We start from the raw sequence: 13,188 nt of genomic DNA, 5'->3' as shown, positions 1-13,188 counted from the left end.
CCTACAGAAAACATAAAATAACAAAAGAAAAATAGATAAATATAACATTGGGTTGCCTCCCAACAAGCGCTTCTTTAATGTCAGTAGCTTGACAGTGGGCTCTCATGGAGCCTCACAGATGCTCAGAGCAATGTTGGAACCTCCCAACACCAAAATTAGAGTTTGAAAGTGGGGGTTCAACACCAAACTTAGAATTTGGTTGTGGCCTCCCAACACCAAACTTAGAGTTTAACTGTGGGGGCTCTGTTTGGCTCTGTTTCGAGAGAAGCTCTTCATGCTTCCTCTCCATGGTTACAGAGGGATCTCCTTGAGCCTTAAACACAAGGGATTCTTCATTCACTTGAATGATCAATTCTCCTATGTCAACATCAATCACAACTTTTGCTGTGGCTAGGAAGGGTCTCCCAAGGATGATGGATTCATCCATGCACTTCCCAATCTCTAGGACTATGAAATCAGCAGGGAGGTAATGGTCTTCAACTTTTACCAGAACATCCTCTACAAGTCCATAAGCTTGTTTTCTTGTATTGTCTGCCATCTCTAGTGAGATTTTTGCAGCTTACACCTCAAAGATCCCTAGCTTCTCCATTACAGAGAGAGACATGAGATTTATGCTTGACCCTAGGTCACACAGAGCCTTCTTGAAGGTCATGGTGCCTACTGTACAAGGTATTGAGAACTTCCCAGGGTCCTGTCTCTTTTGAGGTAATCTCTGCCTAGTCAAGTTATCCAGTTCTTTGGTGAGCAAAGGGGGTTCATCCTCCCAAGTCTCATTACCAAATAACTTGTCATTTAGCTTCATGATTGCTCCAAGGTACTTGGCAACTTACTCTTCAGTGAAATTTTCATCCTCTTCAGAGAAAGAATACTCATTAGAGCTCATGAATGGCAAAAGCAAATCCAATGGAATCTCTATGGTCTCAGTGTGAGCCTCAGATTCCCATGGTTCCTCATTAGGGAACTCATTGAAGGCCAGTGAACGTCCATTGAGGCCTTCCTCAGTGGCGTTCATTGCCTCTTCCTCCTCTCTAAATTCGGACATGTAGGTCATGTTAATGGCCTTGCATTCTCCTTTTGGATTCTCTTCTGTATTGCTTGGAAGAGTGCTAGGAGGGAGTTCAGTAATTTTCTTACTCAGCTTACCCACTTGTGCCTCCAAGTTTCTAATGGAGGACCTTGTTTCAGTCATGAAACTTTGAGTGGTTTTGATTAGATCAGAGACCATGGTTGCTAAGTCAGAGTGGCTCTGCTTAGAATTCTCTGTCTGTTGCTGAGAAGATGATGGAAAAGGCTTGCCATTGCTAAACCTGTTTCTTCCACCATTATTGTTGTTGAAACCTTGTTGAGGTCTCTGTTGATCCTTCCATGAGAGATTTGGATGATTTCTCCATGAAGGATTATAGGTGTTTCCATAGGGTTCTCCCATGTAATTCACCTCTTCCATTGAAGGGTTCTCAGGATCATAAGCTTCTTCTTCAGATGAAGCATCCTTAGTACTGCCTGGTGCAGCTTGCATTCCAGACAAACTTTGAGAAATCATATTGACTTGCTGAGTCAATATTTTGTTCTGAGCCAATATGGCATTCAGAGTATCAATCTCAAGAACTCCTTTCTTCTGATTCGTCCCATTGTTCACAGGATTCCTTTTAGAAGTGTACATGAATTGGTTATTTGCAACCATTTTAATCAGTTCTTGAGCTTCTGCAGACGTCTTCTTCAGATGAAGAGAGCCTCCAGCAGAACTATCTAATGACATCTTGGACAGTTCAGATAGACCATCATAGAAGATACCTATGATGCTCCATTCAGAAAGCATGTCAGAAGGACACTTTCTGATCAATTGTTTGTATCTTTCCCAAGCTTCATAGAGGGATTCACCTTCCTTCTGTCTGAAGGTTTGAACTTCCACTCTAAGCTTACTCAATTTTTGAGGTGGAAAGAACTTTGCTAAGAAGGCATTGACTAGCTTTTCCCAAGAGTTCAGGCTTTCTTTAGGTTGTAAGTCCAACCATATCCTAGCTCTGTCTCTTACAGCAAAAGGGAATAGCATAAGTCTGTAGACCTCAGGGTCAACCCCATTGGTCTTGACAGTGTCACAGATTTGCAAGAATTCAGCTAAAAACTGATGAGGATCTTCCAATGGAAGTCCATGAAACTTGCAATTCTGTTGCATTAGAGAAACTAATTGAGGCTTAAGCTCAAAGTTGTTTGCTCCAATGGCAGGGATAGAAATGCTTCTCCCATAGAAGTCGGGAGTAGGTGCAGTAAAGTCACCCAGCACCTTCCTTGCATTGTTGGAATTGTTGTTGTTTTCGGCTGCCATGTCTTATTCTTTGAAGATTTCTGTTAGGTCCTCTACAGAGAATTGTGCTTTAGCTTCTCTTAGCTTTCGCTTCAAGGTCCTTTCAGGTTCAGGGTCAGCCTCAACAAGAATGCTTTTGTCTTTGCTCCTGCTCATATGAAAGAGAAGAGAACAAGAGAGTATGGAATCCTCTATGTCATAGTATAGAGATTCCTTAAGGTGTCAGAGGAAAAGAAAAATAGAAGGAAGAGGTAGAAGAATTCGAACTTATCAAGAAAGATAGAATTTGAATTATTGATAATGGAGGAGTGTTAGTCCATAAATAGAAGGATGTGAGAAGAGGGGAAGAAATTTTCGAAAATAAATTAAAAAGATTTTTAAAAACATTTTGAAAAAAAGTAATTGATTTTTGAAAACTAAGAGTGGAAAAGAAATCAAGTGATTTTTGAAAAAGATTTTGAAATAAGAAATTAAAAAGATATGATTGAAAACTATTTTGAAAAAGATGTGATTTAAGAAGATATGATTGAAAAAGATATAGTTTTAAAAAGATATGATTGAGAAGATTTGATTTGAAAAACAATTTAAAAAGATTTGATTTTGAAAATTAATGACATGGCTAACAAGAAAAGATATGATTCAAACATTAAACCTTTCTCAACAGAAAAGGCAACATACTTGAAATGTTGAACCAAATCATTAATTGTTAGCAAGTATTTTTGAAAATGGAAAGAAATTGATTTTGAAAATATATGATTGAAAAGATATGATTTGAAAAAGATTTGATTTTGAAAAATTTTGAAAACTTGAAAAAAATCTGCATTTAAAACAAAATCTTCCCTCTTGTGCCATCCTGGCGTTAAACGCCCAGAATGGTGCACATTCTGGCGTTTAACGCCCAAAACTCACCCCTTTTGGGCGTTAAACGCCCAGCCAGGCATCCTGGCTGGCGTTTAAACGCCAGTTTTCCTTCTTCACTGGGCGTTTTGAACGCCCAGCTTTTTCTGTGTAATTCCTCTGCAGTATGTTCTGAATCTTCAATTCTCTATATTATTGACTTGAAAAGACACAAATTAAAATTTTTTTATTTTTAATAATGAAGAATAATCAAAATGAAACTAAGATCAAATAAACAATGCATGCAAGACACCAAACTTAAAAGTTTGTATACTATTGACACTAACAAGTTGAGAATGCATATGAGAAACAACAAAACACTCAAGACAAGAGAATTTAAAGATCAAAGCAAGTAAATCATCAAGAACAACTTGAAGATTACCGAAGACACATGAAAAATGCAAGAAGAACAGAAACATGCAATTGACACCAAACTTAAAATGAGACACTAGACTCAAACAAGAAACATAGAATATTTTTGGTTTTTTTTATGATTTTGTAATTTTTTTGGATTTTTCGAAAATTATATGGAGAAGAAAATAAAGAGATTCAAAATTTTTAATAAGAATTCCAGGAATCATGCAATGTTAGTCTAAAGCTTCAGTCTAAAGGAATTAGACATGGCTAGCCAAGCTTCAGCAGGACATTGCATTCAAGAGCTAAATTAATGAAGATCAATCAGCTTTGGTGATGATGAAAACATCACCCTGAAACACTAGAATTCATTCTTAAAAATTCTGAAAAATACCTAATCTAAGCAACAAGATGAACCGTCAGTTGTCCAAACTCAAACAATCCCCGGCAACGGCGCCAAAAACTTGGTGTTGTTGCCGGATCAAAACTTGGCACTGTTATTGCAGGGAACAAATGCGAAACTGTAGTTAGGACATTTAATTCCCCGGCAACGGCGCCAAAAACTTGGTGCACGAAATTGTGATCATCAATGGCGCCATCAACATGGTACTTTCAATTGCAATCTTAACTCTTTATCACAACTTCGCACAGCTAACCAGCAAGTGCACTGGGTCACCCAAGTAATAAACCTTACGCGAGTAAGGGTCGATCCCACAGAGATTGTTGGTATGAAGCAAGCTATGGTCATCTTGTAAATCTCAGTCAGGCAAATTCAAATGGTTATGGGTGATTTATGAATAAAACATAAAGATAAAGATAGAGATACTTATGTAATTCATTGGTGAGAATTTCAGATAAGCGTATGGAGATGCTCTGTCCCTTTCGTCTCTCTGCTTTCCTACTGTCTTCATCCAATCCTTCTTACTCCTTTCCATGGCAAGCTGTATGTAGGGTTTCACCGTTGTCAGTGGCTACCTCTCATCCTCTCAGTAAAAATGTTCAACGCGCTCTGTCACAGCACGGCTAATCATCTGTCGGTTCTCAATCAGGTTGGAATAGAATCCAGTGATTCTTTTGCGTCTATCACTAACGCCCAGCCTTCAGGAGTTTGAAGCTCGTCACAGTCATTCAATTCTTGAATCCTACTCAGAATACCACAGACAAGGTTTAGACCTTCCGGATTCTCTTGAATGCCGCCATCAATTCTAGCTTATACCACGAAGATTCCGATTAAGAAATCCAAGAGATAAACATTCAAGCCTTGTTTGCTTGTAGAACGGGAGTGGTTGTCAGGCACGCGTTCATAAGTGAGAATGATGATGAACGTCACATAATCATCACATTCATCATGTTCTTGGGTGCGAATGAATATCTTAGAACAAGAATGAGCTGAATTGAATAGAAGAACAATAGTAATTGCATTAATACTCGAGGTACAGCAGAGCTCCACACCTTAATCTATGGTGTGTAGAAACTCCACCGTTGAAAATACATAAGTGCAAGGTCTAGGCATGGCCGTGAGGCCAGCCCCCATGATCTAAGAACAAGACGTCCAAAGATGATCAAAAGATCTAAAATGATCCAAAGATGAAAATACAATAGCAAAAGGTCCTATTTGTAGAGAACTAGTAGCCTAGGGTTTACAAGGATGAGTAAATGACATAATAATCCACTTCCGGGCCCATTTGGTGTGTGCTTGGGCTGAGCACTGAAGCATTTTCGTGTAGAGACTCTTCTTGGAGTTAAACGCCAGCTTTTATGCCAGTTTGGGCGTTTAACTCCCATTCTTGTGCCAGTTCCGGCGTTTAACACCGGGCAATTTTGAGCTGATTTGGAACGCCGGTTTGGGCCATCAAATCTCAGGCAAAGTATAGACTATTATAAATTTTTGGAAAGCCCAGGATGTCTACTTTCCAACGCAGTTGAGATCGCACCAATTGGGCTTCTATAGCTCTAGAAAATCCACTTCGAGTGCAGGGAGGTCAGAATCTAACAGCATCTGCAGTCCTTTTCAGCCTCTGAATCAGATTTTTGTTCAGGTACCTCAATTTCAGCCAGAAAATACCTGAAATCATAGAAAAACACACAAACTCATAGTAAAGTCCAGAAATGTGAATTTTAACTAAAAACTAATAAAAATATACTAAAAACTAACTAAAACATGCTAAAAACATACTAAAAACAATGCCAAAATGCGTATAAATTATCCGCTCATCAGGCATAGAACTCTTGAACTATTAAGATTCTGACTTGTTGAATGGGGTTGGTAAGAACTTCCCAACCTCTTCTTTGGATCTCATGTCGGATCTCCAGATACTCATTTTTCTTGAGCATGAAAGGGACCTCAGGGATCACCTTCTTCTTGGCCACAACTTCATAGAAGTGGTCTTGATGGGCTTTTGAGATGAAACTCTCCATCTTCCATGACTCGAAGGTGAAAGCTTTTGTCTTCCCCTTCCTCTTTCTAGAGGTTTCTCCAGCCTTAGGTGCCATCAATGGTTATGGAAAAACAAATAAGTGATGCTTTTACCATACCAAACTTAGAATGTTGCTCATCCTCGAGCAAAAGAAGACAGAATAGATGAAGAAGAAGAAGAGATGGAGGATAGGGAGAGTGGTGTAGGTTTCGGCCAAGGGGGAGAAGAGAGGGTAGTGATGTGTAAAAATGAAGAAGGATGGAGGGGTTTATATAGTGGAGGGAGAGGGGTCAGGGTTCGGTCATGTAGGATGGGTTTGGGTGGGAAAGAGATTTTGAATTTGAAGGTAGGTGGGGTGTATGGGGAAGAGAGGATGGATGTGAGTGGTGAGAGGTGATGGGAAAGAGTGATTGAGGTGATTGGTGAATTATGTTTGGGGAAGAGTGTTATGAAAAGATGTGAGAGAGAGAGGGAGAAGGTAGGTGGGGATCTTGTGGGGTTCACAGATCCTGAGGTGTCAAGGATTTCTCATCCCTGCACCCTTTAGGCATGTAAAATGTCCTCTGCATGCAATCCTGGCATTTAACGCCAGACTGCAGCATGTTTCAGGCATTAAATGCCACTTCCATGCTTCTTTTGGGCGTTCAACACCAATCTGCAGCATGTTTCTAGCATTGAACGCCACTTCCATGCTTGTCTCTGGTGTTTAATGCCAGCTCTCCTCAGGGTGTAATCCTGGCGATTAAACGCCAGACTGCTGCTTGTTTTTGGCGTTCAACGCCAGCTTCATGCTCTGTTCTGGTGTTAAACACCAGCCAGATGCTCCTTACTGGTGGGTGCTGTTTCTTTTGTTGTTTTTGATTCTGTTTTTAATTTTAGCAATTGTTTTGTGACTCCACATGATCATGAACCTAATAAAACATAAAAGAATAATAGAAATATAGATAAATAAAAATTGGGTTGCCTCCCAATAAGCGTTTCTTTAATGTCAATAGCTTGACAGTGAGCTCTCATGGAGCTTCACAGATCATCAGAGCATTGTTGGGACCTCCCAACACCAAACTTAGAGTTTGACTGTGGGGGCTTTGTTTGACTCTATATTGAGAGAAGCTTTTCATGCTTCCTCTCCATGGTTGCAAAGGAAGATCCTTGAGCTTTAAACACAAGGTAGTCCCCATTCAATTGAAGGACTAGCTCTCCTCTGTCAATATCAATCACAGCTCCTGCTGTGGCTAGGAAGGGTCTTCCAAGAATGATAGATTCATTCTCATCCTTTCCAGTGTCTAAGATTATGAAATTGATGAGCGGATAATTTATACGCTTTTTGGCATTGTTTTTAGTATGTTTTTAGTATGTTTTAGTTAGTTTTTATTATATTTTTATTATTTTTTATTTAAAATTCACTTTTCTGGACTTTACTATGAGTTTGTGTGTTTTTCTATGATTTCAGGTATTTTCTGGCTGAAATTGAGGGACCTGAGCAAAAATCTGATTCAGAGGCTAAAAAGGACTGCAGATGCTGTTGGATTCTGACCTCCCTGCACTCGAAGTAGATTTTCTGGAGCTACAGAAGCCTAATTGGAGCGCTCTTAATTGCGTTAGAACGTAGACATCCTGGGCTTTCCAGCAATGTATAATAGTCCATAATTTGCCCGAGATTTGATGGCCCAAACCGGCGTTCCAAATCAGCTCAAGAATTCTGGCGTTTAACGCCGGAACTGGCACAAGAATGGGAGTTAAACGCCCAAACAAGCATAAAAGCTGGCGTTTAACTCCAAGAAAAGTCTCTACACATGAAAGCTTCAATGCTCAGCCCAAGCACACACCAAGTGGGCCCAGAAGTGGATTTTTATGTCATTTACTCATCTTTGTAAACCCTAAGCTACTAGTTCTCTACAATAGGACCTTTTGCTATTGTATTAGACATCTTTTGATCATGTTTTTATGATTGAACCTTCTTTGGGAGGCTGGCCATTCGGCCATGCCTAGACCTTGTTCTTATGTATTTTCAACGGTAGAGTTTCTACACACCATAGATTAAGGTGTGGAGCTCTGCTGTACCTCGAGTATTAATGCAGTTACTATTGTTCTTCTATTCAATTCAGCTTATTCTTGTTCTAAGATATTCATTCGCACCCAAGAACATGATGAATGTGATGATTATGTGACGCTCATCATCATTCTCACTTATGAACACGTGCCTGACAACCACTTCCGTTCTACAAGCAAACAAGGCTTGAATGTTTATCTCTTGGATTTCTTAATCGGAATCTTCGTGGTATAAGCTAGAATTGATGGCGGCATTCAAGAGAATCCGGAAGGTCTAAACCTTGTCTGTGGTATTCTAAGTAGGATTCAAGGATTGAATGACTGTGACGAGCTTCAAACTCTTAAAGGCTGGGCGTTAGTGACAGACGCAAAAGAATCACTGGATTTTATTCCAACCTGATTGAGAACCGACAGATGATTAGCCGTGCTGTGACAGAGCGCGTTGAACATTTTCACTGAGAGGATGGGACTGTAGCCATTGACAATGATGATGCCCAACATACAGCTTGCCATGGAAAGGAGTAAGAAGGATTGGATGAAGACAGTAGGAAAGCAGAGAGACGGAAGGGACAAAGCATCTCCATACACTTATCTGAAATTCTCACCAATAAATTACATAAGTATCTCTATCTTTATTTTATGCTTTATTCATAAATCATTCATAACCATTTGAATCTGCCTGACTGAGATTTACAAGATGACCATAGCTTGCTTCATACCAACAATCTCCGTGGGATCGACCCTTACTCGCATAAGGTTTATTACTTGGACGACCCAGTGCACTTGCTGGTTAGTTGTGCGAAGTTATGATAAAGAGTTGAGATTGCAATTGAGCGTACCATGTTGATGGCGCCATTGATGATCACAATTTCGTGCACCAAAAATCAGCAGGGATGTAAAGGCCTTTAACCTTCATTAACACGTCCTCTACCAATCCATAAGCTTGTTTTATTGACTTGTCTGCCATCTCTAATGAGATTCTTGCAGCTTGTACCTCAAAGATCCCCAGCTTCTCCATTACAGAGAGTGGCATAAGATTTATACCTGACCCCAGGTCACATAGAGCCTTCTCAAAGGTCATGGTGCTTATGGTACAGGATATTAAGAATTTACCAGGATCTTGTTTCTTTTGAGGTAGAGTTTGCTGAACCCATGTATCTAGTTCACTAATGAGCAAGGGAAGTTCACCTTTCCAAGTCTCATTACCAAACAACTTGGCATTCAGCTTCATGATAGCTCCTAGATATTGAGCAACTTGCTCTTCAGTTACATCTTCATCATCTTCAGAGGAGGAATACTTCTCAGAGCTCATGAACGGCAAAAGGAAGTTTAATGGAATCTCTATGGTCTCTATATGAGCCTCAGATTCCTTTAGGTCCTCAATAGGGAACTCCTTTCTGTCTGGAGGACGTCTCATGAGGTCTTCCTCATTGGAATTCATGTCCTTGTCTTCTTCCTTGGATTTGGCCATTTTGATTATATCAATGGCCTTGCACTCTCTTTTTGAATTCTCTTATGTATTGCTTGGCAGAGCACTAGGAGGACTTTCAGTGATTTTCTTACTCAGCTGACCCACTTGTGCCTCCAAATTTTTAATGGAGGACCTTGTTTCACTCATGAAACTTAAAGTGGCCTTAGATAGATCAGAGACTATGTTTGCTAAGCTAGAGGGGCTCTGCTCAGAATTCTCTGTCTGTTGCTGAGAAGATGATGGAAAAGGCTTGCCATTGTTAAACTTGTTTCTTCCACCATTATTAAAGCCTTGTTGAGGCTTTTGTTGATCCTTCCATAAGGAATTTGGATGATTTCTCCATGAGGAATTATAGGTGTTTCCATAGGGTTCACCCATGTAATTCACCTCTGCCATTGCAGGGTTCTAAGGATCATAAGCTTCTTCTTCAGAAGATGCCTCTTTAGTACTATTGGATGCATTTTGCCATCCATTCAGACTCTGAGAAATCATGTTGACTTGCTGAGTTAACATTTTGTTCTGAGCCAATATGGAATTCAAAGCATCAATTTCAAGAACTGCCATTTTCTAAAGCGTCCCATTATTCACAGGATTCCTTTCAGAAGTGTACATGAATTGGTTATTTTCAACCATGTTAATGAGTTCTTGAGCTTATGTAGGTGTTTTCTTTAGGTGAATGGATCCACCTGCAGAATGTATCTAAAATGGTCCACTCTGAAAGCATGCCAGAAGGACACTTTTTGGTCAACTGCTTGTATCTTTCCCAAGCTTCATAGAGGAATTCACCATCTTTTTGCTTGAAGGTCTGAACATCCACTCTAAGCTTACTCAGCTTTTGAGGAGGAAAGAACTTGGCCAAGAAGACCGTGACCAGCTTATCCCAAGAGTCCAGGCTATCTTTAGGTTGTGAGTCCAACCATGTTCTAGCTCTGTCTCTTATAGCAAAAGGGAAAAGCATGAGTCTGTAGACTTTAGGATCTACTCCATTAGTCTTAACAGTATCACAGACCTGCAAGAACTCAGTTAAAAACTAATAGGGATCTTCTGATGGAAGTCCATGAAACTTGCAGTTCTGTTGCATTAGAGCAACTAGTTGAGGCTTCAGCTCAAAATTGTTTGCTCCAATAGCAGGGATTGAGATGCTTCTTCCATAAAAGTTAGAAGCAGGTGTAGTGTAATCTCCAAGCATCCTCCTTACATTGTTGTTAAGTTTGGCCATGTCTACTTCTTTTTCGAGATTCTCTGTAAGATTTTCTCTGGATTATTGTGCTTTAGCTTCTCTTAGCTTCCTCTTCAGAGTCCTTTCAGGTTCAGGATCTTCTCCAATAAGAATGTCCTTGTCCTCGCTCCTGCTCATATGAAAAAGAAGAAAATAGAAAAAAAGAGGAATCCTCTATGTCACAGTATAGAGATTCCTTTATGTGAGTAGAAGAAAAAAAGAATAGAAGAAAAAAGAGAAAAATTCGAACACAGAAGATAAGAGAGGGTTCGAATTTTAAGATGAAGAGAAGTGTTAGTATATGAATAAATAAATAGAAAGAGATGAGAGGAAAGAATTTTCGAAAATTGTTTTGAAAAATAGTTAGTGATTTTCGAAAATTAAGAGAAGAAATAAAATTAAAATTAAAATTTGAAACAATTAGTTAATTAAAAGAATTTTGAAAAAGAGTGAGGAATTTTCGAAAATTAGATAGAGAAAAGTAGTTAGGTAGTTTTGAAAAAGATAAGAAACAAACGAAAAGTCAATTAGTTAGTTGAAAAAGATTTGAAAATCAATTTTGAAAAGATAAGAAGTTAGAAAAGATTTTTGAAATCAATTTTGAAATAGATATGATTTGAAAAGATATGATTGAAAAAGATTTGATTTTTAAAATTAAAATTGATTACTTGACTAACAAGAAACTAAAAGATATGATTCTAGAATTTAAAGATTGAACCTTTCTTAACAAGAAAGTAACAAACTTCAAATTTTTGAATCAATCACATTAATTGTTAGTAATTTTTTTGAAAATTATGAAATAAAGATAAGAAAAAGATTTTGAAAATCAATTAAAAAAAATATTTTCAAAAATATAAAAGAATAATGAAAAATATTTGATTTTTGAAAAAGTTTTGAAAAGATAAGATTTTTAAAATTGAAATCTTGACTTGACTAACAAGAAACAACTTATTTTAAAAATTTTTTGACTAAGTCAACCCAAAGATTTCAAAATTTATGAGTAAAATAAAGAAAAGATTTTTTTTATTTTTTTAATGATGAAAGAGAAAAACACAAAAATGACTCACAACATGAAAATTATGAATCAAAACACATGATGCATGCAAGAATATTATGAATGTCAAGATGAACAAAGATCATGATGAACATCAAGAACTTATTTTTGAAAAATTTTCAAGAAAAGAAAAACATGCAAGACACAAAACTTAGAAATTTTCAATGCTTAGACACTATGAATGCAAAAATGCATATGGAAAACAACAAAAAATACAAAACAAGAAAATATGAAGATCAAACAAGAAGACTTATCAAGAACAACTTGAAGATCATGAAGAACACATGCATGAATTTTCAAAAAATGCAAAAGTTTTTAAAAACATGCAATTGACACCAAACTTAAAAATTGACACTAGACTCAAACAAGAAACACAAAATATTTTTGGTTTTTATGATTTTATAATTTTTTTTTATTTTTCAAAAATTAATTGTGGAAAAACGAAAAAGAAGAAAACATTTTTTGAAAGATTTTTGAAAACTTTTTGAAAATAAAATTACCTAATCTGAGCAACAAGATGAACCGTCAGTTGTCCAAACTCGAACAATCCCTGGCAACGGCGCCAAAAACTTGGTGCACGAAATTGTGATCATCAACAATGGCACCAATAGACTTGGAGCTCTCAAACGTGAATCACACTTTGTCACAACTTCGCACAACTAACCAGCAAATGCACTGGGTCGTCCAAGTAATACCTTACGTGAGTAAGGGTCGATCCCACGGAGATTGTTCGTATGAAGCAAGCTTTGGTCATCTTGTAAATCTCAGTCAGGCGGATTCAAATGGTTATAATGGTTTTCGAAAATAAAGATAAATAAAGCATAAAATAAAGATAGAGATACTTATGTAATTCATTGGTGGAAATTTCAAATAAATGCATGAAGATGCTGTGTTCCTTCTGAATCTCTGCTTTCCTACCGCTTTCATCCAATCATTCTTACTCCTTTCCATGGCAAGCTGTATGTAGGGCATCACCATTGTCAATGGCTACTTCCCATCCTCTTAGTGAAAATGGTCCAAATGCTCTGTCACAGCACGACTAATCATCTGTCGGTTCTTGATCATGTCGGAATAGAATCCAGTTATTCTTTTACATTTGTCACTACGCCCAACAATCACGAGTTTAAATCTCATCACAGTCATTCAATCCCTGAATCCTACTCGGAATAACACAGACAAGGTTTAGACTTTCCGGATTCTCAAGAATGGCCGCCAATAATTCTAGCTTATACCATGAAGATCCTGATTAAGGAATCCAAGAGATACGCGCTCGATCTAATGTAGAACAGGAGTGGTTATCAGGCACGTGTTCATAAGGACGGATGATGATGAGTGTCATGGATAATCACATCCATCAGGTTGAAGTGCAGCGAATATCCTAGAATAAGAATAAGCTTGAATTGAATAGATGAACAATAGTAATTG

The 13,188-nt window shown here is 38.1% G+C and overlaps 2 non-coding genes across 2 annotated transcripts; both read left to right on the top strand.

The window, feature by feature from the left end:
* The first annotated feature begins 1,810 nt into the window (after nt 1–1,810).
* On the top strand, nt 1,811–1,918 carry LOC112792903 (small nucleolar RNA R71). Its single transcript, XR_003197622.1, has one exon. It is a non-coding gene; the product is annotated as a small nucleolar RNA R71 (small nucleolar RNA).
* An 8,294-nt stretch (nt 1,919–10,212) lies between these two features.
* Nucleotides 10,213–10,316, top strand: LOC112793624 (small nucleolar RNA R71). The gene has a single exon (XR_003198323.1). It is a non-coding gene; the product is annotated as a small nucleolar RNA R71 (small nucleolar RNA).
* Nucleotides 10,317–13,188: the final 2,872 nt, after the last annotated feature.

This window comes from Arachis hypogaea, chromosome 3 (assembly GCF_003086295.3).
Source record: "Arachis hypogaea cultivar Tifrunner chromosome 3, arahy.Tifrunner.gnm2.J5K5, whole genome shotgun sequence".
NCBI lineage: Eukaryota > Viridiplantae > Streptophyta > Magnoliopsida > Fabales > Fabaceae > Arachis > Arachis hypogaea.
Note: the sequence above shows the minus strand (reverse complement) of the source record. Positions and strands in the feature narration are given on the sequence as shown.